This window comes from Oryx dammah, unplaced genomic scaffold, assembly GCF_014754425.2.
Source record: "Oryx dammah isolate SB20612 unplaced genomic scaffold, SCBI_Odam_1.1 HiC_scaffold_2, whole genome shotgun sequence".
In the NCBI taxonomy this organism is placed as follows: Eukaryota; Metazoa; Chordata; class Mammalia; order Artiodactyla; family Bovidae; genus Oryx; species Oryx dammah.
The window spans coordinates 156273166-156296030 of NW_024070186.1; the positions used below are offsets into that span (position 1 = coordinate 156273166).

A 22865-nucleotide genomic window follows, 5' to 3' on the forward strand; every position below is an offset into this window, starting at 1 on the left:
GATGGTAACTGCAGCCATGAAATTAAAAGACACTAACTCCTTGGAAGGAAAGTTGTGACCAACCTAGATAGCATATTCAAAAGCAGAGACATTACTTTGCCGACTAAGGTCCGTCTCATCAAGGCTTTGGTTTTCCTGTGGTCATGTATGGATGTGAGAGTTGGACTGTGAAGAAGGCTGAGCGCTGAAGATGATGCTTTTGAACTGGCGTGTTGCAGAAGACTCTTGAGAGTTCCTTGGACTGCAAGCAGATCCAACCAGTCCATTCTGAAGGATATCAACCCTGGGGTTTCTTTGGAAGGAATGATGCTAAAGCTGAAACCCCAGTAATTTGGCCACCTCATGCGAAGAGTTGACTCATTGGAAAAGACTCTGATGCTGGGAGGCATTGGGGATATAAGGAGAAGGGGACAACAGAGGATGAGATGGCTGGATGGCATCACTGACTCGATGGATGTCAGTCTGAGTAAACTCCAATAATTGGTGATGGACAGGGAGGCCTGGCATGCTGCAGTTCTTGGGGTCACAAAGAGTCGGATATTACTGAGCAACTGAACTGAACTGAACTGATATGCTATTGTTTTCTGAGGATTTTAAATCATATCATATTGTTTTTGTATGTATGTACATAGAGTCATATGCACACAGAAAAAATATGAATGCATCATCCCCACTGCCAGCCAGCCAGCCAGCCACTCCGTCCTTCTGGCAGGAACGGTGTTGCCCTGCGCTGCTGGCGGGCACTGGCTGGGCATGGAGAGTTAGGCCAGGCCTGTGCTGGCATGGCTTTTGGAAGCATTGCCCAGAGCTCAGTGAGCAGCTGAGCAGCCCTTCAGTCACCAGCAGCTGGCGGTGTCTGGTGCTCGCAGACTCTCCCAGAGCAGGGTCACTAACAGCACCAGGGGGCGCCTTTCTGCCTGTTATCTTTCTCTCAAGGCTTAGTTTCTTCTCTCCCCCAGCATCTCTGCTCTCCCTCTTCCGGAAGCTCTGCCACTAAGGAGGCTAAACGGCTCGAATTTACCTCCCAGATTAGGAAGGTTGAACGTGTGCCTCGCACGTCCCATGCTTGCCACTGCCCACTGCCCGCACTGGCTCACCATAGGCAGTCTGAGGAGGGGGTGCAGCGGCCGTGGGTGCAGGTCTCCTCTCAGGAACCGGGCACCAGCACCCTCCGTGACCCACGTGTCACACATGAAGCTGCGCAGGCTGTGTGACCAGGTGTGTGGGCATGCCCCCTGTGAACCTGGGGCCCATGGTCTGCATGGCCCACTTGCCGCCCCTGTGGTCACAGCCCACGTGCCATCAGAACAAGGTAGTTGCCAGCAGAGCTGATGCTGTTCTTGGCCGACAGGAGGGAGAGAGACACAGCAGCATCAAGGAGAGGCTGCGCCAGATAGAGGCCCAACTGGAGGATAAGAACAAAGAGCTGCAGCGGGTGCCTGTGCTGACAGGGAGGCGGCATCTGGGCGGGAGACACGGCTTGGGCGGGGGCCAGCGCTGCATTTCTCTGCTGCTCGCGTCTCTGCCGCCCAGTGTGTGCATGTGTGGCCCCATCTGCTGATCTGGGCACCCACCTCCTTGGGAGCAGGGCCAGAGGTGGTCGCCCTTAGGCGGTGGGCAGGGGCCAGGGCATCCCCACGTTCAAAAAGGCTGCTTGTTGCTCTGACCAGCCAGTCCAGGGAGCTGCTTGGGATACAGGTGGACCTCTCGAGTGCCTCTCAGTCAAACCTGCGGGTGCCAGCCCAAAGCCCATGAAACTGAAGGCATAGCGCCCAGGTGTGGAGCCTGCTTGCTTCGTATGTGGCGCTGGAGTCCCACATGCCAAACTGCTGGTCCAGACACGGTGTGTGTGTAGGATGGCTGCTCCTAGGCAGGAGGAGAACCGTAGATGTGCTGAGACAGAAGGCACATCAGGAAAGGGTGATGGTAGATGCTCACATCACTGAATCCTGAGAGAGGTTTCCCGGAAAGGTTGGCCACAAGACAATAGTGACCATCCAGGAAATGGAGTGGGGATCCTGGGTCCAGCCTCACGTGTCAGTACTGTCCCCACCATGCCTGTGTTCTTGGGCCTGGACTGCAGAGCCTCACATGCGGGCTTCCAGGGACCAGTGATTCTGACTCCCATCACGAGACCTGCAGTGAGGTGCCCTCCCCACTTAGGCAGAGAGCTCAATATCTCCTAATCAGGGAGTGGTGTACTTCCTTACTTTCAGAACTGCTGCTCAGGAGCTGTTGAGATCGGGATGCTATTTATGACTAAGCCAATTCAAAATAGACTTCTGTTTTGCTTTAAAAATATTTGAATGCCAATGCCTTATTGTGAAAGCTGTGACAAGTTTTGTTTCCTTGGGCTCAAAAAGCAGTGCAGACAGTGACTGCAGCCATGAGATTAAAAAATGCTTGCTCCTCGAAAAGCTATGACAAACCTAGACAGCATATTGAAAAGTAGAGACATCACTTTGCTGACAAAGATCCACATAGTCAAAGCTATGTTTTTTCCAGTAGTCACCTATGGATGTGAGAGTTGGACCATAAAGAAGGCTGAGCAATGACGAATTGATTCCTTTGAGTTGTGTTGCTGAAGAAGACTCTATTCTAACAGAAAATGAACTGTTTTTAAATTTTTTTTTATTTTTTATCGTGCAAAATTTCAAACATGCCCAAAAGTAGATGGAGTAGTATAATAAATGCTCATGACCCATCAATTGGCCTCAGCAATTTATAACACAGGGCCAATCTCAAATAGATCATTCTTTTGTCTTCTCTCCATTTTTTTTAATACAGTAGGTCGTAAAACAGTTTTTAAACCATGAAACTGATGCTCAATTTATAAAACACAGACTTGCCAACATTGTTATTACATTTTAAAATTGCTTGAGGTAATTATTTCATTTTTTAATATGTATTTTCATATTGGAAAAGACCCTGATGCTGGAAAGATTGAAGGCAGGAAGAGAGTGGATGACAGGATGAGGTGGTTGGACAGCATCACCAACTCAATGGACATGAGCTTGAGCAAGTTCTAGGAGTTGGTGATGGACAGGGAAGCCAAGCATGCTGTAATCCATGGGGTTGAACAGTCAGACACGACTGAGCAAGTGAACTGAACTGAATATGAATTATCATTGGAAGAAAAGCTATGACCAACCTAGAAAGCATATTAAAAAGCAGAGACATTACCTTGCCATCAAAGGAACACCTAGTTAAAGCTATAGTTTTTTTTCCAGTAATCATGTATGGATGTGAGAGTTGGACTGTAAAGAAGGCTGAGCACCAAAGAATCAATGCTTTTGAACTGAGGTGTTGGAGAAGACTCTTGAGAGTCCCCTGGACTGCATGGAGATCAAACCAGTCTATCCTAAAGGAAATCAGTCCTGAATATTCATTGGAAGGACTGATGCTGAGGCTGAAGTTTTAATATTTTGGCCACCTGATGCGAAGAACTGACACATTGGAAAAGACCCTGATGCTGGGAAAGATTGAAGGCAGGAGGAGAAGGTGCCACAGAGGACGAGATGGTTGGATGGCAAAACAGACTCTATGGACGTGAGTTTGAGCAACTTCTGAGAGATATTGAAGGACAGGGAAGCCTGGCATGTTGCAGTCCATGGAGTCACAAACAGGCAGACACGACTGAGTAACTGAACAACAGCAATCATTACAAAGAATTCAAGTGATGTTGCATGTAAAGAAAAATATGTGAAAGTCTATCTCCACTGGCTTTTTTCCCAAAATAAATTTTCTCAACTTTTGCTTTGTAAACTGAATATACCCCCTTAATCCAGACTCAAGCTTCTGTTTATATACTGGGAAATTCCTCTACCAATGTGTGTGTAAGCTGATCCCGTTTAAAGTCTGCTTGTTTCTGACTGTAAATCTGCTTGCTCCCCAAGACCCTACAAGAGGTAATTGCTGGTGACACTAAGGTCTCCCAGATGCTCTGTCAAAGAGAAGTGTTGGGAATGACATTTGACAAGTGAAGTCCCTGCCTCCCTCTGCACCTGCCTGTCTGCTCTGGTGATTCTCAAGAGCCCACCAGAGGTGGCCGTGGGAGGGGACCTCATTGGGAACCAGGGCACAGGCTGTTCATGTCACTGCTCTGTGGTGCTTTTAAAAGAAGGACCGTACTTGCTCTTGAAGTTTATGAGTTTTTGGTTTTTCCTGTTTTAGGCAAGGCAGAGAGAAAAAATGAAGGAAGAACACAATAAACACTTATCAGATACTGTGGATAAGCTTCTGTCGGAATCAGAGGAGAGGCTTCAGCTTCATCTGAAGGAGAGAATGGCTGCTCTGGAGAGTAAGGTGAGCCAGCCCCACAGTCCCTTAAGAAAGAGGTGCATCTGGCCTGGCCTGGCCTGGACCGGCCCAGTCTGTGTGTGGGGGAAATCTCCAGGCCAGGAGTTGGAAAAGTGTTCCCATAGAGAGCCCCAGAGTTAATGTCTTTACTGGTTATGAATAATTGAGTAGCAGCATTTCACGGTAGTCAATAAGCGTGACAGAATCCACAGGCAGTGTGTAAAGGAACAGACAATAGATGTGTGCCCGCAACCCTTACAGAAAGCATCAGTGAGCCGGATCCACCAATGGCCTCAATGTTACCAGCCGCTGTGCCAGAACTTTCCTCTAGGCCCACCCTCACCCCTTTGTTTCTTTCTTAGAAGTTTATTTCTGGGGCTTTTCTGGCAGTCCAGTAGTTGAGAGTCTGCCTTGCAAGGTCAGGGACACAGGTTCGATCCCTGCTTGGGGAGCTAAGATCCCACATGCCACACAGCAATTATGTCAAAGGAATCCCGTGTGATGCAGCTAAGGTCTGACACAGCCAAATCAAGAAGTTAAGTCCAGAATCTTTTATATAATGTGATAGAAAAGATTGAAGCAAGTAAAAGCAAGCATTCTCATATTCCAACTCCAGCCTTCTCTCTTTTTATTTGCTTTGGAAAATGTCTGAGAACCTCCATCAGAGCAGCTCAGTGGGCAACAGTCTGATTCAGGTTTGGTGAAAACATGGCCTAGCTGCACCAGTGCCCTAAAGACGAGGCCCAGAACCATCTCTGATGTCAGCTTTTCTGAGAGAGACCCATGGTCACTGAAAGTACTGTGGCATATTTTTCCCCCACAAAACCCAGGATGACACATACACTTCACTAGAGACCACACAGGGTTGTTCCCTCACTTCACCCTGATCTGTGGGCTGGCTCTGAGGTGGGGATAGTTTTGTCTCAGGTTTGAATTTGGCATGTGAAACCTGTGCCAGTTTCCTGAGTGACCACTGAACTGCAAAAGCTGAAAGCAAGTATAAAGCAGTTTCACTTACCCCAGGGACCTGGACTCCTTGTATCTAGAAGATCAGTCGGGGAGGGAGGAGATTGTCTGTGTATAAGTTAGTGTTAAAAGTTGTCAACTGGCCTCGTGCTGGCACTTCACTCTGGGTGTGAAGCCTGCCCCTCCTCCCAACGTGCTTTATGCTTTCAGACAGAAGAGTAGCCATCCCACAGCCAATGCAGCATCTGTAAGAACTGACCCTGAAGCAGTGTGTGTATCTTTTTCAGAATTCTCTCCTATGGGAAGTTGAAAATGTGAAAAAGCAATTAGAGGAAATGCAAAACGACAAGGTACTTAAAGGTCTAAATCCTTTAGAAATTTGTTAAGAGCTGAATTGAGCTGGGTTCGTTGTTACAGTCACTAGAGATGCTTAGCGGAAATCGAGTTACATTTTCCTTATAGCTAATCCACTGCTGTAACACATATAGCATTTCTGGTTTTGAACATTGAATGTGTTTGCATTATAAGTGGATTTAGAGTGTGTTGCCATTGTGTGTGGTTCAGAATTCTGAGTAGTCCCTTCTGGGTTCACCCGAAAGCTGAGACAAAGCATGAGCCTTTCAGGTGGACAGTGCTGTGCTTCAGAAAGATAATAAAAGCCACATACACAATCTAAAATTTCTTAAAAACCAATGGGCTACTTGATGTCCTTCTTTCACTGCAAGTCTTGAACTCTTCTGTGTGATTTCCACATCAAGCTTTGCACCGGCCTGTCTCACGTACTCAGGGGCTGCACGAGGCGAGTGACTGCGTTGGCCAACAACACAGAGCTGACAGGTTAAGTCGAGTGACCAGAAATTTGGCCCATTTGGCTTGTTTTACCCTATGAGGAAGTGAAGTGGGGTGTAGAGGAATTAATGTGAGGAATGCCCAAGAATGCAGGTGAGCTCCATGGAATCAGTTTAAAGCAAAGAGAGGAGCAAGGGCAATAGAGTAAGTCCTGTCCCCTGCCACTCGAACCCCCACCCCAAGTCCAGCTTCTCTCTGCAGACTTCATTGTTGTTAACAGCTTGCCACGTTTCCTCCAGAAGCTTTGCTACACCTGAGATGAAACTTCTTATTCATTATGGTTTATAAGGGTTAATATTGTTCTGAGTGTTTATATTTGCTGTGGGACTCTTAGAGAACATTTTCTCAGAATTAAAATGTTCAGAGTTGTAACTATTAATGTAACCTGTTATGCACATTTTGATGCAAGTCATTTTACATCTGGAAAGCAAGTGGTACAGGCTGTCATTTGCTGTTTTGTAGGACCAGCTGATTCTAAACCTGCAAACTGAGAGCTGAACTGGACCAAACGAGGCTGTGAAGGGCTCCCCTCCACCACGGGTAGGCTGATCTCCTGGGCAGCTCCCCTCAGTGCTGTAGAGTGTGACAAGGGCCTGTCTGGTGTGTGAACAGTATGTCTGGGTGTCTCTCATGGTCGCACCTGAAGGAGCCTGTAGCCCATGTAGCAAGAGGGAAGAGACAAGCATTGATCCTTAGGGTTGAACTTGGTACCAGGAAGAGTGGTGGTCACAGTATTGACAAAACTCAAAACCACAGGCAGAGGTTTAGAAGTGGGGGGCCAACCAGTTGATATTGGGTGTATTCATTTGAGGGGCCTGACAGATTGTGACACTGATGTTTCTTAAGAGTTGAAGAAGGTTAATGACCTGTAGTCTCTTTTATGTGAATGGAGACTGAGACATGACTTGCCGTTGACTGGGGTGGGAGGAATCTCCTGGCTTGTGAATGAGGCGAGCAGATTACTGAGCATCCTGATTTTCTCTTACTCGCTGTTATAGGGGTAGTAATTCTTATTAAGTATTTAAATGTTTCTTTGATTTCTTCACGGAATATGGTCACAAGTGAGAGATAAACTTTAGCAAAGGTTATTAAAGTGCTTAACTGGTGACATTCATTTATGTGTAGGAAATCGACTGCTGCTTGAATCCTGAATTAGGAGACAACTTGGAGCCCATATGCATATTTATGCATTTGTGTGCTTAGGGGATCCTTGCGGTCCAGGGCCCCCACCCAGCCATCTTCTGAAGTAAGGGGATATCACTCGAGATGAAGGCAGAGCCAGAAACTGGCTCTGAATCCACGCTGGGTGGAGTTCAAGGAGAGCACATGCCCTGCAGGACGGATAGGGGACATGGCCAGACTTGCTGGCAGAGCTCCTCCAGGGTGAGGGGCTGGTGCTGTCAGAGGTGGAGAACCCCTGCTCCTAGGGTGGATGAGGTGAGTGTGAGGTGACTGTGTAGACAGTGGAGGAAGAGGAGGCGGACATGGCCTACTGCTCTTGGGGGGTTTGGGTAAGGACGGGGGTGGTGCTGGTGGTGAGACCCAAAGGCCTGGCATGGTTAGGGGGTTCAGATGGAGAAGCCTGGGGCCTGGTCACCAGTCCCCTGTGTGTCAGTGAGAGTGATAAATGAGAAGAGGAAGCAGCTGCGGGGCAGGAGGGGCTGCTGTGCTCTGAAGACAGTGGGCCACAGCAACTGGTGCAAGGGAGGGATGTCTCCAGGAGGCAGCTCTCGAGGGGTCACGGCAGTGACTTTGCAGCCCAGGGAGGCCTTGGAGCAGGGCTTGCAGGCAGTGTGGGCTGGGTGGGGGGCACTATGCTGGCACAGGAGGGAGAGAGTGGGTACTGAAAACCTGGCTCACAGATAGGGCAGGTTAGGCATATTTGGCAGGACCTCCCAGTGCAATTGGTCACCTTGTCTCTGAGACCTTTTCCTGGAGGAAAGATCCTCGTGTGAGGAGGGGGAAAGAGGTGGAGGCTGCACTCTGCCAGGGGACTGGGAAGTGATGGTTGGGGGACGACCCAACCCAGAGGCCTCTGTGGCCCTCAGAGGATCTGTGAGGGTCTGCAGTCCATGGCAGGACTGTGTCGTACCTCCCACCCAATTCCCAAATGTGCTCTGGCCCCAGGCCCTTGGGTAGACTTGGAGCAGAGAAAGGAGTAGTTCTGTCAGGAGGGAGGGGAGATGGGAGGGATACAGGTGTGGTAAGGGGAGATTCCAGACTTCCATCTCCTGTGCAGTACAGTTTTCCTCACAAAACCGTTGAGCAGAGCAGCATGTGAACCTGAGCAAGCTGAGGTGGTGTTTGGCTCTGGCCACTCTGCAGATGTATGGGGTGTCCTGTCCTCGGAGGAGGCTCTGTCTCCCCGGTTTAGGGACTCCTGCATGTGAAGGTGCCACCCTCTTCCCAGAGACAAGACTGAGCAGAGCCCAGGCGGTCCTGCTGTGCAAGTGGCTCACAGTCAAGGTGGGGCCACCCTGCCTCTCAGCAGGCTCCTGCTGAGTGAAATCCTGGTGCAGGCATGCCCAGGCCTTAGTAATCAGGGCCTTAGCATCTGTCCTGAGCCTTGTTCAGCCCAGAGTCTGGTGACACACTCATCTCTGCTTTTGATGGGGGACACCAATGTGGCTCAGCTCCGAGCTGTAGGTCCGAGGTTTTTCTGCTGCAGGTTGTCTGAGGAGCCGTTAGAAACACTGACAGCGGTGTAGACAGTGTTCCAGGTAGTCAGGTGACTGTGATCCATGGACTTCACGTGGGAGAGGGAGGTCAGAGCAGGTGTGGCTAGAGGGGAGGTGGGGTGCCAAGGAGAAAGCAGAGCAGGTGCAGGCCTCACCCTGGGACCTGAGGGTGGGCTCTGATGGGGCTACGGATGCCCTAACCCCAGACAGTTGATGCTGTCCTAGTCAGCTCCACACCCTTGCGTCAGCACTGCCTTCCCCACACACAGGAGTTTTCCAGCTGGTGGGACTGAGCCCTGAGTATTTGCAGGGCAGCAGGCGGCCTGTTTCTGTTGGAGCCAGGAGGGCAGTGCCCTCGTGGGGGCCCTTTTGCTGTGAAATTGCTGATCTTCCAAATTGACAGGCTCTGGCTTGACTGACAGAATGAACCCTCTTTTCTTCTAACAGTGCTCTTCTTTCCCTTGTGTTTCAACCAACCACACTTGGGCAGTGCCCCAGACTTCAGGTTCCCTGTGGCAGACTGGCTGGCAGACTCCTCCAACAGCACAGCGTTGCTGCAGCACCCCCAGAAAGGCCAGCTGGCAGCACTGCGTGACGAGCCATCCAAAATAAGGACCTCTGGCCCCTTCCAGCTCCTGGTGGGCACCTTGTGAAGCACCTGCCCCCTCACACTGTGGTCCTGAGATGGGTTTGGAGCAAAGTGTTGATAGATCACTTTACATCTTCCCATTTTCCTTTTTCTGGCTAAGCGTTTTCTTTTACGGCATGCTTTTTTTTTTTTTTCCTAAAAGAACCAGTTTTGATAACTTGTGGCCTACTGTGAGGCCAAGTGAAGTGAAGTGAAGTTGCTCAGTCGTGTCCGACTCTTTGCAACCCCATGGACTGTAGCCTACCAGGCTCCTCTGTCCATGGGATTTTCCAGGCAATAGTACTGGAGTAGATTGCCATTTCCTTCTCCAGGGGGTCTTCCCAACCCAGGGATTGAACTCAGGTTTCCCACATTCTAGACAGATGCTTTACCATCTGAGCCATCAAGCACGGTACTAATTAGCACAGTTTTGAAATCGTCATAAGAGTAAGTGGATACACATATCCATCATCTTATAGTGAGAAGAATTCTCATTGGAAGTTTAAGTGCCTTTTTATTTTCACCTCATTCATGGCATGTATTTTTTCATACGTGTCTGTGTTTTGAACTTCCATATTTAGTGAGCAGCTAGTCTTTGCCAGACATTGTCAGAAGTAGGACTCCAGCATTGAATTAAAAACTCTGTGTGTTCTTTATCCACTACTACATAACAAATCACTGCAAATCTTAGTGACTTCCCAGTGAGCAGCTCACAGTCCACAATTCCTGTGCATTGTAGCAGTTGGGCCTGGTTCAGGGCCTCCTGAGGATGCAGACATGGGACGGCCCCCAAGGGCTGGATGGCAGGCTTTCAGGCTCACCTGGCTGCTGGGGACAGGCCCAGGTCCCTGCTGTGTGGACCTCTTTCATGGCCTGGCTTTCCTGGGAACTCCCTCTGAGAGCGAGAGCATGGGGTGCAGCCCGGGACTTTGCATGTCCTGGCCTCAAAAGCCACACACCTTCACTTCTGTTTGCGAGAGTGAGCTGAGAAGTCCTGCCTCGCTCAGGGGCTGAGCAGGAGTTGCCCTCTCTGCCTCTTGAAGGGAGGAGGATGGAAGAATTTGTGGAGCCATTTTTAAACCCGTGCAGCCTGTCAGACTGTGATGAGCAGGGAAAGGAGACCAGAGTGTCCAAGTTGTCTGAGGAGGTGGGGACGATCGTGTGTGAACAAGGTGGCCAGCGAGGTGACTCCAGGAGGGTGACCTTGAACCAGAGACCTGGAGGCAGGAAGAGAAGTAGCCACTTGGAGATAGAAAAAGGGTAATGTCAATAAGCGGGGACAAGGGAGAGAGTGGTCTGCATCAGGGAGGACCCCGGGCTCAGGCATGAGCAGCTCGAGGCCAGAGCCTGTTTCTTGAGGTGAGGAGGGCTGCTAGAGTGGGGAGCTAAGAGCCAGGCCTCAGCCCTGTTGAGGTGGACAAGCCCATGGTGTGTCCAGAGGACTTGTCAGGAGAGCAGCTGAGTGTTCCAGCCTGCATCCGGGAGAGGACTCACTCAGATCAGGGTGGACCTGGGGTCATGGGCATACAGATGGCATTTAAAGGCACAAGCACCATAAAGTCACCAGGCAGGTGCTGGTGGAGAGAGATGGGGTGCAAGGGTAGAGCCGTGGGGCACCCCATATTCCAAAGTTGAGAAGGGGCACAAAGGACTGAGGAGTAACCATGGGGAGGGCGGGGCCTGGAGTCCAGGGAGAGACATGCTGGTGGGGCGTGGGGGAAGGCAAGGAGGGCAGGGGGCTTGGTGACATGGGTTCCTCAAGCCCCCGGGGAGCTGCCCTGCGAGTGGGGGCACACCACCTGCTTGCAGAGATCTGGAAACTGGGTGGGGAGGGGGGCAATAGAGGCCGCTCCCAGAAAGCTTTCAGAGACCGGCAGTGGGCGCTCCCTGGAGGAGGAATCTGTTGGTTCCCCTTGTGCAATTTGAAGGCTAGAGAAGGGAGAGGACATGCTGACCAGGCTGATGGGAGTGAACCAATAGGCAGCTGGTTCACTGAAGTGGAGCAGGAATGATGGCAGGTGGTTCTGGAGCCAACGAAGGGGGTGCGCCAGCCCTGGGGAGGGGTCATGATGAAGACAGGGGTTGAGGGCACTGGCCATGGGGGACAGGGAGCCAGCAAGCCAGCACTTCGTGGCTGCCCCTCGGTTGCTTTGAATTCGTGTCTGGGAAAAGAAGGCAGGACCTGGGTGATAGTGGGGCAGGGGGAGAACTGCAGAGAGAAGGGTGTGAGGTGTGAGAGCAGGAGGGCAGCACGGGGTCCCGTGGGCACTCTCCCGTGTGTCTCTGATGACAGAGTCGAACTTGCAGTGTGAGGGGCCATCCCCCAGAAGAGCCCGAGGGCCTATGCCCCAAGAGGGGCTGGCCCTCCCATCCCCTGGCTTCCCCTGCTCGCTCCTGTCTGTGGGTGTTCAGACCAGCCTGGGAAACAGAGGGCTGGGAACCTATGAGGACAGTACTCCTTGGTGAACTGGTACCAGTTATGACCGCTGAGGAAGACCCAGAGGCTGTGGAGCTGAAGGATTCTTTTTTATTTTCCTTCAGCCTGGCTGATGGAGGCATGGATGTATTTTATTTTTTTAATTTTTGGTCTTTGTCTCTGACTCCATCAGCCCACCCTTGTGAAAAATCTCATAGGATTGCCTTCTGTCCACACTAAGACCTGAGTGTCACCAAGCCATCTAGGAACTGGATTCTCCTGCTGCCCATTTCTTCAGTACTGCTCTCTTAAGAGATGGCAGTGTCTCATAAGCATGGCCCATTTATCCAGTCAGGGCTTCCATGTAAAATTGTGTTCAGTTCCTGATAGACTTGAGCTGCCCTGAATGTCTCTGATGAGCTGTGGTCCTCTTGTGCCCAGGTGCAGACCCTGAAAGAACAGGACTGAGAGTGCCCAGCAAGCCAGTGTGCTGGCCAACGTGGCCCAGGCATTCGAGAGTGATGAGGGTGTGTCGAGTGACGAGTGTTGACAGGATCACCCTCTTCAGCTTGCCACTCAGCTGTCACTCAGCGGGCAGGCCAATGCCAAGACTCTGACTGTGATACCTCAGGAGTAGCTAGACGCCATCAACAAAGAGATCCAGTGGGTGCACCTGATCCCAGCTCCCTGGAAACTTGGTTTCTCTGAGGAGCTGTATTTTCCTTAGAGAAGTGAGAGTGTTCCATAGTAAGAAAACTGACTTCAGGTCTGCTTCAAGAATTTTCAGTTCCAAGATTGCCCTTGATTATAGAGCTCAGTCAGCCACGGTGTTCTGTCCACAGTGTGGAGTCAGCACTCCATGGGGGAGCGTTATGGAGTGTCCCTCCCCATCTCTGAGACCCAAGGCGGGTGAGGTGCCAAAGCGGTGTCCCCTGCAGCCCGTACACCCTCCAGCACTGAGGGTTCACCCTCGTGTGTCCCTTGGAGCCTCCCACATTCCAGTGAAAAGCCACCTGGAACAGAAAAGCTGGGGTTTTGGGGTTGGCAAATTTCCACTCAGATCTACATTTTCCTTTTTAACTTAATACAGTGTGAAGACTGGCTTGTTGTAAGACAGTGGTCCAAGGACATGTGTTTGAGTTTTTCTCAACTCATCAGTATATTTAAGATGTTTTCTTTAGATACTGTCTTGGCAGTTATAACAGTTTACAAAACAGGAAATAATCAAAAGGCCAGCCTCATGGTGAGCACGGGGCCTTGGGTCTGGGTGCAGCTGGGTGGCTGGGGGCCCCAAGGCCTGCCTGGTGCTACACCCGCACAGCTGTGCCCCTGTCTGGAGTCCACGTCCAGAGTGGCAGCAGGCCAGTGACCCAGATAGTGCTGCTGCTCAGACTGTTCTCATCACATCAGCCCAGGCCGAGGTGCCCATGTTCTGTTGGCCTAGTGCAGGGTGCTCGGGGGAAAGGCAGGACCTGAATGGCACAATCAGCAAATGCAGGTGGTGCCGCCTACACATTTGACGCTGAGACAGACTGCTTTATGGGCCGTGTTTGAGCATGGACAAGCTCAGAAAGATGGTCTTTCCCCATCTCCGCAGGAAATATGGAATGGTTATATATTAATATTTTTATTTTTACAGCAAGTTGTCAGGGAAAAGTGATTTTTCCTTATGCAACAAGTTGACTTGACGTAAATGGTAAATTCTGTCCATCAACTTCTTATCACCGGTGATAAGAACTTTCAGGATGTAGAAGTAGAAGTGAAGCTGGAGAGATTAAGACCTGCAAGAATCTTGTATTTTATTTTGAAAATCACTTTAAATGCATAATTGTATATTTAAACTGCTATATAAAGTCATCCATGACACATTAGGGGAGAAGAGCAGTAACCGTGAATTCTTGGTTAATGCGGCACATTGACATGAATCCAGAAACTCACACAAAGCTGGTGGAGAACTTCATCAAGTGATGCATTTGTACATATACAACCTTAAGGAAAAAAAAAATCAACTCAGCACATCATCTGGTCTGGAGACTTGTGTTTAGAAACTGCAGCTTGTTCGTGAATCACTGTTTTGATTGTACAGAGTTCCCAATTCCCAGTGGAAAAGACTTGAGGCACTGACGTGCATCTCTGCCCTGAAAGGGAAGGGAAAGTAAAGGTTGTCAACTTCACCTATGTCCTCACAGGGACAGAGTTGCCACCCAGGCCCCGTCAGAATGTTAGAGTAAATAAGTCAAATGAAACTTGAATGATCAGGAGCCAGTTTGTAAGACTCAATGATAAGTTATTCTAAGTTTGAAAATATTCAAAAGAGGGAAAGTTGAAGCTTTTTGCTGAGATGTTAACTGAGCAGCTCTTCCTAGAATTTGCTAATCGTGATATAGAATGCCAGCCCAAATATGTTATCCAGACATGTTTCTCTGCTGACAAAGGGAGGAGACTAGTTTTATTCTATTTTAGGTTGATCCAAGAAGAGAAGGAGAACACAAAACAGTGAGCTGAGGAGACTGAGAGCAGGGTGGGCAGTGGGAGCTTAGGCAACTTCTGTCATTTTAAATCCTTGAACTCCCTCAACCTGTATCCCACCTCCTCACTTGCAGGCTCCTGCCCAACCAGCAGTGTGTGCTCCATGTCCTAAAGGAAGCAGTACAGCCCGTTGTGGGAAGTAGACAAGCTGGGCATCATGACTCTGGTATGTGTCTGCATCCTCCCTGCCACATCCCTCCCCCAACACACTGGTTTTCTTAGTTTATTCTCTTTTTACCCAGGAGAAAATCAGGTGCCTTTGCTACACTCAAAGGTTTAAGATTTTTAAAATTGCTTAGTCTTTAATCATTCTTTAATCACGCAGAGACAAATAAGTCTTGATATTTGTACCACTAGCTTAGCACGTCATCATGAACTCAGCCACAGCCTGCCTCTGTAACGCTGGGCCTGGCCTATGGCTGGGCACAGCAGCTGTAGGGAAGTTTCTGTTCTCAGGGAGCAGACAGCTTCGTGAAAGTAACCATAGGCAGCTCTCATGGTGTGGGAAAGCTGTGCAGCACATTTTCCATTGAGGATACCTGGCTGCAGGATGCAAGGCATGTGGTGGGAACAAAACCAAGAATTTAACTGGGCAGCTTGCTGATGGGCCTGGCCACGTGCTCAGGCCAGCTCTGCGTGTGAAACCAGGTTAAAAGTCCGGTGCCCCAGGGCCCCAGGAAGAAGTGGGGCTTCCTCACTCTTCCGAGTCTAAAAATGGGATGATGACCTAGGGATCTGGTGACAGAGTGTGCAGCTCTAAAGCACATGTTCCAGCTTTCTTGAGTGTTTAGTTTAGGTTTTGTGAGTGCATTGCTATTTACCCCCATGAAATCACGTTTACAACACTCTGCTTTGTAACTGGACTTGTATTATCACTTTTTTCTGTTACCACCCATTTCATGATAGCTGCATTGTTAGTCAGCATATAATTAAATTAACTGTGAATCATTTTAGATGCATGTAAAATGTTAACTAGTCAATTTTGTGGTCTTTTGACACACTGTTTTTATAATTTGCATCTTTGGCTAATTAGTTGGTATTTAAATTTCTTTGACCATTTCTCTGTGTTTTCATGCTTTATTTCTTTCCGAGTATTTGTAAAAGAACAGTTCTATGTATGTTTTCCTTGTTGTTGGAGTTCTCTGATGGTGTGTCTGCTTTCATCATTGGTTTTAATTTCCTGTCTCTTCCTGTTGTCTGTTTAGTTCAGTTCAGTCACTCAGTCATGTCCAACTCTTTAGGACCACATGAATTTCAGCACACCAGGCCTCCCTGTCCATCACCAACTCCCGGAGTTCACTCAAATTCATGTCCATCAAGTCAGAGATTCCATCCAGCCTTCTCATCCTCTGTCGTCCCCTTCTCCTCCTGCCCCAAATACCTCCCAGAATCAGGGTCTTTTCCAATGAGTCAGCTATTCGCATCAGGTGGCCAAAGTATTGGAGTTTCAGCTTCAGCATTAGTCCTTCCAATGAAACCCAGGACTGATCTCCTTTAGGATGGATTGGTTGGATCTCTGTTTAGTCATTGTCAATCCAGACCTGAGCCTTCCACCCTCACCCCCCACCCGCCCCCGAGGCTGTGGTTTACCCATCCATCTCCTCTCCCCCAACCTCCCACTTGCTCTGGTCATAGCAGTGCTGTGGTCCACAGCATGTGTCCCCTTAGTCAGGTTTGTGCTTTGTCTTCATGTCTCATTAAATGTTGTTTTCCCCCATAGCAGTAAGTTTGAATTAGTGTATCACTATCCAGTTATAGGAGAAGGCAATGGCAACCCACTCCAGTACTCTTGCCTGGAAAATCCCATGGGTGGAGAAGCTTGGGAGGCTGCAGTCCATGGGGTCATGAAGAGTAGGGACATGACTGAGTGACTTCACTTTCCCTTTTCACTTTCATGCATTGGAGAAGGAAATGGCGACCCACTCCAGTGTTCTTTCTTGCTTGGAGAATCCCAGGGACGGTGGAACCTGGTGGGCTGCTGTTTATGGGGCCACACAGAGTCAGACACAACTAAAGAGACTTAGAAGCAGCAGCAGCAACAGCCTGAAGTTACAAGCATAATGTAGATGGATCCTAAGCTACATACCATGTGTAATTCATAAATGAGATTATCCTTACATAAAGAAATGATCCTCTTAATTGTAGAATTAATAGACTTTTGACATAATATCCTTTCTGTGTTGGTGCTTGTACTTAAGGCTGTAAATCATCAGCTTTTGCACAGTTAATATTTCTATTAGACTCCTTAAAAATGTATCTTCTATGGTTAATAAAATGTAAAGACTGCACCTGCTATTATGCTAGCTTTCGTTCTTACATATTTTCACAGGGAACCTGCTTTAATAAATTTATTTTGAGAAGTTTTAAATCAAATTCTATGTCAGAATTTTACATTAATGTCCAATAGGTGGTTAGATTTGTTCAATGTTAAAATAGATTGTCAGGATTTTACATTAATGTCCAATAGGTGGTTAAATTTGTTCAATGTTAAAATAGTTATTATGGTAACTTCCTCATCAGTTAAATTACTAATTTAAAGTATAACATGTTTTTTATTAAGATAAACTAACCTCATGCGAAGAGTTGACTCATTGGAAAATACTCTGATGCTGGGAGGGATTGGGGGCAGGAGGAGAAGGGGACGACAGAAGATGAGATGGCTGGATGGCATCACTAGCTTGATGGACATGAGTCTGAGTGAACTCCAGGAGTTGGTGATGGACAGGGAGGCCTGGCGTGCTGCGATTCATGGGGTCACAAAGAGTCGGACACGGGTGAGCAACTGAACTGAACTGAACTGAACTTATAGAGGAGTTTGGCTGAGAATAGACAACTGTTATGGAGAAGGAAACGGCAACCCACTCCAGTGTTCTTGCCTGGAGAATCCCAGGAATGGGAAAGCCTGGTGGGCTGCCATCTATGGGGTCGCACAGAGTCGGACACAACTGAAGCAACTTCGCAGCAGCAAACAACTGTGAAGGCCCTTTGTTGTACAGAATACTGTGCTTTAATAAATCATGATGTTATAATAGAATTGTATCTTCCTGAGTAATAATGTATAGTGTTTCTCTATTAAATCTTGAATAGCTTATTTAACTTCTATGGTCCAAAAAAAAAAAAAAGTTCTGTTACCAGTCACATGTTCTCTAAATCTTCATCTCACTTATATGTTTGCCATCATTTTGCTTTACTGTATTTGCCTATACTGATTTTTTTTTAATTTTTAGCTTCAAAGTTACAATAAATCTGGTTTCCTTTATTTCTTTGCATGCATCTATCAGCCTAGTAATTTAAGGAAGTATCGTAGAAAGGTAAACTGTTTAGTAATTTAGCATGCCTTTATTTCTCTGTGAAATATTAAGGAGTCCTTATTGTTTAATATGAGTGAACACTGTATGATTATGTACTGGTGAATAATTGACATTTTAATGGAAGTAATGATACTCACCCACCACTTAAAATATGCTGATGGCTCTGTTGGAAATAGGTCATTCGTTGGGACAATTGTAACAGTTTGCCTTTCTCCCACTTGTTTGCCTTTGAATCATCTCATGCTTATTTATAATAGACCTAGTATTATTTATTACTTTTAAATTTTTCTTTACTTATTTTTTTGGTCATGCTGCACAGCTTGAATGAATGAATAAAGTCACTCAGTCGTGTCAGACTCTTTGTGACCCTGTGGACTGTAGCCTATCAGGCTCCTCTGTCCATGGGATTTTCCAGGCTATAGTACTGGAGTGGATTGCCATTTCCTTCTCCAGGGGCTCTTCCCAACCCAGGGATTGAACCTGGGTCTCCTGCATTGTAGACAGACGCTTTACCATCTGAATCACGAGGGAAGTCACAGCTTATGAGATCTTAGTTCCCCAATCAGGGATCAGACCAGTGTCCTGGCAGTGAAAGTGTTAAGTCTGAACCACCATGGAATTTCTGCTTAGTGTTTTTTCTTTTTCTTTTTTTTAAATAAGAAATGACTGAATCAAAACCATAGATGTTAGGTTTGCGGGAAGCCAATTTAATGATGGTGGGTAGCAGTGTACAGGAGACTCTCTGCACTGGGCACCATGTCGAGGGCTTTCCGAGTCTGTCATCTAATCCCACAGACAGGTGAGGTCCAGGCTGCTGTTGTCCCCTTTCAGCAGACATGGACACTGAGGCTTAGAGAAGTCGGGCACTCTGCCCAGGCTCGCACACTCAGCAATGTGGTGCGGACTGGTCTGATCAGAGACTGGACACTTAACCATGGTGCTGTCCAGCCCGCTTTCCTCCAGAGGCTCTCATGTCCATCACAGCATCCCTAATGGAGGGAGCATCAGGAGGGACCTTACTGCCTCTCTCCTCGGGTCACATTCCCCTCCTGTTAAGTGAGGACAGGTGGGCACCAGTGGGGCGGGCTCCCATCCTGGGGGAGGGCGGCCAGGCTGGGGACCCAGAGGCCTTCCTCTAGGCAGTTCCCCCCGCCTCCCGCAGGGTGACCGTCCCCGGCCATGGCAGGAAAGCAACGGTCACCGTGCATGGCTGTTGGTCAGGTGACCACACGTGCCCTCCGTCGAGTGCTGCCTGGCTCAGGACGGGAGCTCAGCAAGTGGTGGTCTGAAAAAGGACAGTGTCAGTCACAGAAGGGGACAGAGTCTCCTGAGAGAAGACCCCTGAGGAAAAGGGAAGGACCCTCAAGAATGAACCCAAGAGGCACAGGGCCATCACTGTCAGGAATGTGCCCTGGGCTGGGCAGAGCGCTAGCAAGAGCAGGGAGAAAACTCCCACAGGAGTCAATCCGAAGAGACGGAGGTTTTCTAAAATCACTGAGGTCACTGAGCTCTTCTCCCCCAGCACCTGAAGTTCACCACTAACCACAGGCACCAAACACAGTGGGATTCCTTTACAATCATCCTTGCAACTCTTCCAAGAAAAGAGGTGCAGGACTCCTGAAACTGACGATATGCAAGCAGGCTCCTTACTTGTGGGCATCCCTGATGTCCTCGTGGGTGGCCGTGCGCAGCGCCCCCGTGTGCAGCTGGTCCAGCCGAAGGGACTGCAGCGAGGTGGGGGTCGAGGTTTCACATTTGATGGTGCTCTTGTCATCTCATACCTCTTCCCGTAAAGCTGGCAGCTGAGTGAGAGAGGTAAGTGTAAAACTTGCTAACAATAGACTGTGTTGAAAAAGGCAATCTCAGAGGCTTTACATTATAACCAGAAACTTATTTGAAAATATATTAGCTATGACTTCCTCCAAGTACAAAAAACAAAAACAAACAAACAAACAAAAAACCCTTGTTCTAGCTTAATTCCATCTTAAAGGACTGTCTTGCTCAAGAGAAGTGGGGCCATGGGGCAGCGAGAGCACCTAACTGAGCACAGAGACCCTGGACGGGAGCCTCCCTGCAGCTGGGCTTCACCCTCCCTGGAATCTAGCGACCAGATGGTCCCACCGGGCAGGACAGCAGAGTGACGCTGGCACTGTGAACCCTGCATGACATGAACTGCCTGGATGAAACGACTGTGCGCATCACCAGAAGCTGCTCAGAAGCACCACTTGTAAGAGAAAGAAACCTCTCAGCAAAGTTGTCCAGACCTTTCTGTTTGAAGGAGAAAAGGACACAGCTTCTGCCACCACACAAGATCATTTGTAGTGATGATACAGGTTACTGGAACCCATGACAACAAGTGAAACACAGAGAAGGCACCTAACCCCTCCATGTGAACATGTGTCTGGCTCATATTTCTTGGTAACACACAGACTGTGGGATACACACTGAAGTGCTTCCATGCTGTTCAAGTATAATTTGCTCACTGTGGTTTACATAAAGCACCCCTAGGTCTTCACTAAGAGATGATCATCTTGTATCAATCTAGAGTGGTGTGATGGGAGGGAGATGGGAGGGAGGTTCAAAAGAGAGGGGATATATGGGTACCTATGTTGGATTCCTGTTGAGGTTTGACAGAAAAGAACAAAATTCTGTAAAGCATTTATCCTTCAATTTAAAAATAAACTAATTTAACAACAACAACAACAAAAAAAAAGATGATCTCTCCTGGACTCCCAGCTTTTCCGCTGGTCCTGGGTGTGAGGACAGGAAAGACAGTGGTAGCAACAGTGTGGGGAACAGATTAACCCCTGCTGGGTCCAGACAGGTCTCCCTTATACATTTGTGTGTGTGGTTAAGCCAGGAAACATGCACGGCAAGTATTTTTATAAACAATGAGTGTGTTGTTTTAACCAACTAACCTGTGCCTTTTTAATGAGATTCTGTAAAGAATACTGAACCACTGCAGCCCCACAGGAGCTTAGTGACAATAAAGTAACTTAGTGCAAAATAAAGCTGAACTCATTTAACAGCAGCTAGATAAATTGTGCACCCTCTCCTGATCTATAACAACAACCCCCAGAAAACAGAAGGCTAGAAATTATCCACATGGAACTGCACAGGGATCAATCTCAAATTCAAGTTAAAATAAGCATTTCTAAAAATCAGAAAACAACAAAGAACAGAGCAGGGAAGTGACACACCTGGGTTTACTATGGGCTCAATGACTATGCCTCAAAGTTAGGGACTACGGCCATGCCCCTTGCCCTGGGCCTCCTCCTGAGGAAGGCCTCAGGATCCCCAGCCTGGCTGCCCTCCCCCAGGATGGGAGCCCACACCACTGGTGCCCACCTGCCCTCACTTAACAGGAGGGCAAAGCAGGCACAAAGTGGGCGAGTGGCACCCCCAGGTCACCAGCCCCAGGGTGACAGAGCTGCTCTGCTGTGCCCAGCAGAAGGGCTTCTGGGCACTGAACTACCTGAACTGGAGCATGGCTGCCCAAGTCCTGTGGGAAGGCCCCAGGAGTGCTTGATCAGTGGGCTGGGAGTGGGAGGGGGACAAGGAAGGCCAGCCCTCAGGGCACTGGACTCCATCAACAGGGGCTCATCCAAGTGACCCGAGAGGAGAGACAGCAAGCTACCTCCTGATGCTCCCTCCATCAGGGATGCCACGATGGACACAAGAGCCTCTGGAGGAAAGCGGGCTGGATAGCATGATGGTTAAGTATCCAAGCTCTGATCAGACCAGTCTGCACCGCTCTGCTGGGTGTGTGAGCCTGGGCACAATGCCTGGCCTCACTAAGCCTCAGTGTCCATGTCTGCTGAAAGGGGATAACAGCAGCTTGGACCTCACCTAGGTGTCTGTGGTATGAGATGACAGACTCGGACAGCACTCAACACAGTGCCTGGCGCACAGAATCTCCTGCACACTGCTACCCCCATCATTAATTTGACTTCCTGCAAATCTAACATCCATTGCTCTGATTCAGTCATTAAAAAAAAAAAAAAAACTAAGTGGAAAGTCCATGGTGGTCAGAGATTAAGACTGGGCACTTTCACTGCTGGGACACCAGTCTGATTCCTGGTTGGGGAACTAAGATCCCATAAGCTGTGCAGCATGGTCAAAAAAATAAGTAAGATTTTTAAAAAAATTAAATAATACTATGTCTATTATAAATAAGCATGAGATGATTCAAAGGCAAACAAGTGGCAGAAAGGCAAACTGTTACAGTTGTCCCAACAAATGACAGAATGTATCTCCAACAGAACCACCAGCATATTTTAAGGGGTGGGTGAATTTCAAAACTTCCATTAAAATGTAAATTATTCACCAATGCATAACCACACAGTGTTGATTCACATAACATGATAAGGACTCTTTAATACTTCACAGAGAAACAAAGGCCTGCTAAATTACTAAATAGTTTACCTTTCGACGCTGCTTCCTTAAATCACTAGGCTTATAGATGCATCCAAAGAAGTGAAGAGAAACCAGATTTATTACGAATTTAAAGCTAAAAATTCAAGATTCAGTATAAGCAAATACAGTAAAGCAAAAATGTTGGCAAACATATAATTGAGATTAAGACTTAGAGAGTCCCTTGGACTACAAGGAGATCCAACCAGTCAATTCTAAAGGAGATCAGTCCTGGGTGTTCATTGGAAGGACTGATGCTAAAGCTGAAACTCCAATACTTTACCCACCTCCTGCGAAGAGTTGACTCATTGGAAAGACTCTGATGCTGGGAGGGTTTGGAGGCAGGAGGAGAAGGGGACAACCAAGGATGAAATGGCTGGGTGGCATCACCGACTCGATGGACATGAGTTTGGGTGAACTCTGGGAGTTGGTGATGGACAGTGAAGCCTGGCGTGCTGCAATTCATGTGGTCACAGAGTCGGACACGACTGAGTGACTGAACTGAACTGAACTGATATTGCATGTGAGTTCTAATTATTGTTCATTCTTGCCAACATTTAATATTGTCATAGCAGACATTTAATATTTTCTGGTTGGTGGTTGAGTAGGGGTACTTCATTTGGTTATGAATTCAATTCCACTTTACTAATGTGGTTGAATTCCTATAATTTAGTTATTAGTCATTTGACTTGTCTTACTTCTTTGTGAAGGGCCTATTCAGGGTTTGTTTGTTTTTTACCTATTTTTCTATTAGGTTGCTAATATTTTATTATGAA

The 22865-nt window shown here is 48.1% G+C and overlaps 1 pseudogene; it reads left to right on the forward strand.

Annotated features, from left to right (window-relative positions):
• The window catches only part of LOC120882208, a 933819-nt pseudogene that overhangs the window by 10586 nt on the left and 900368 nt on the right, over window positions 1-22865 (forward strand).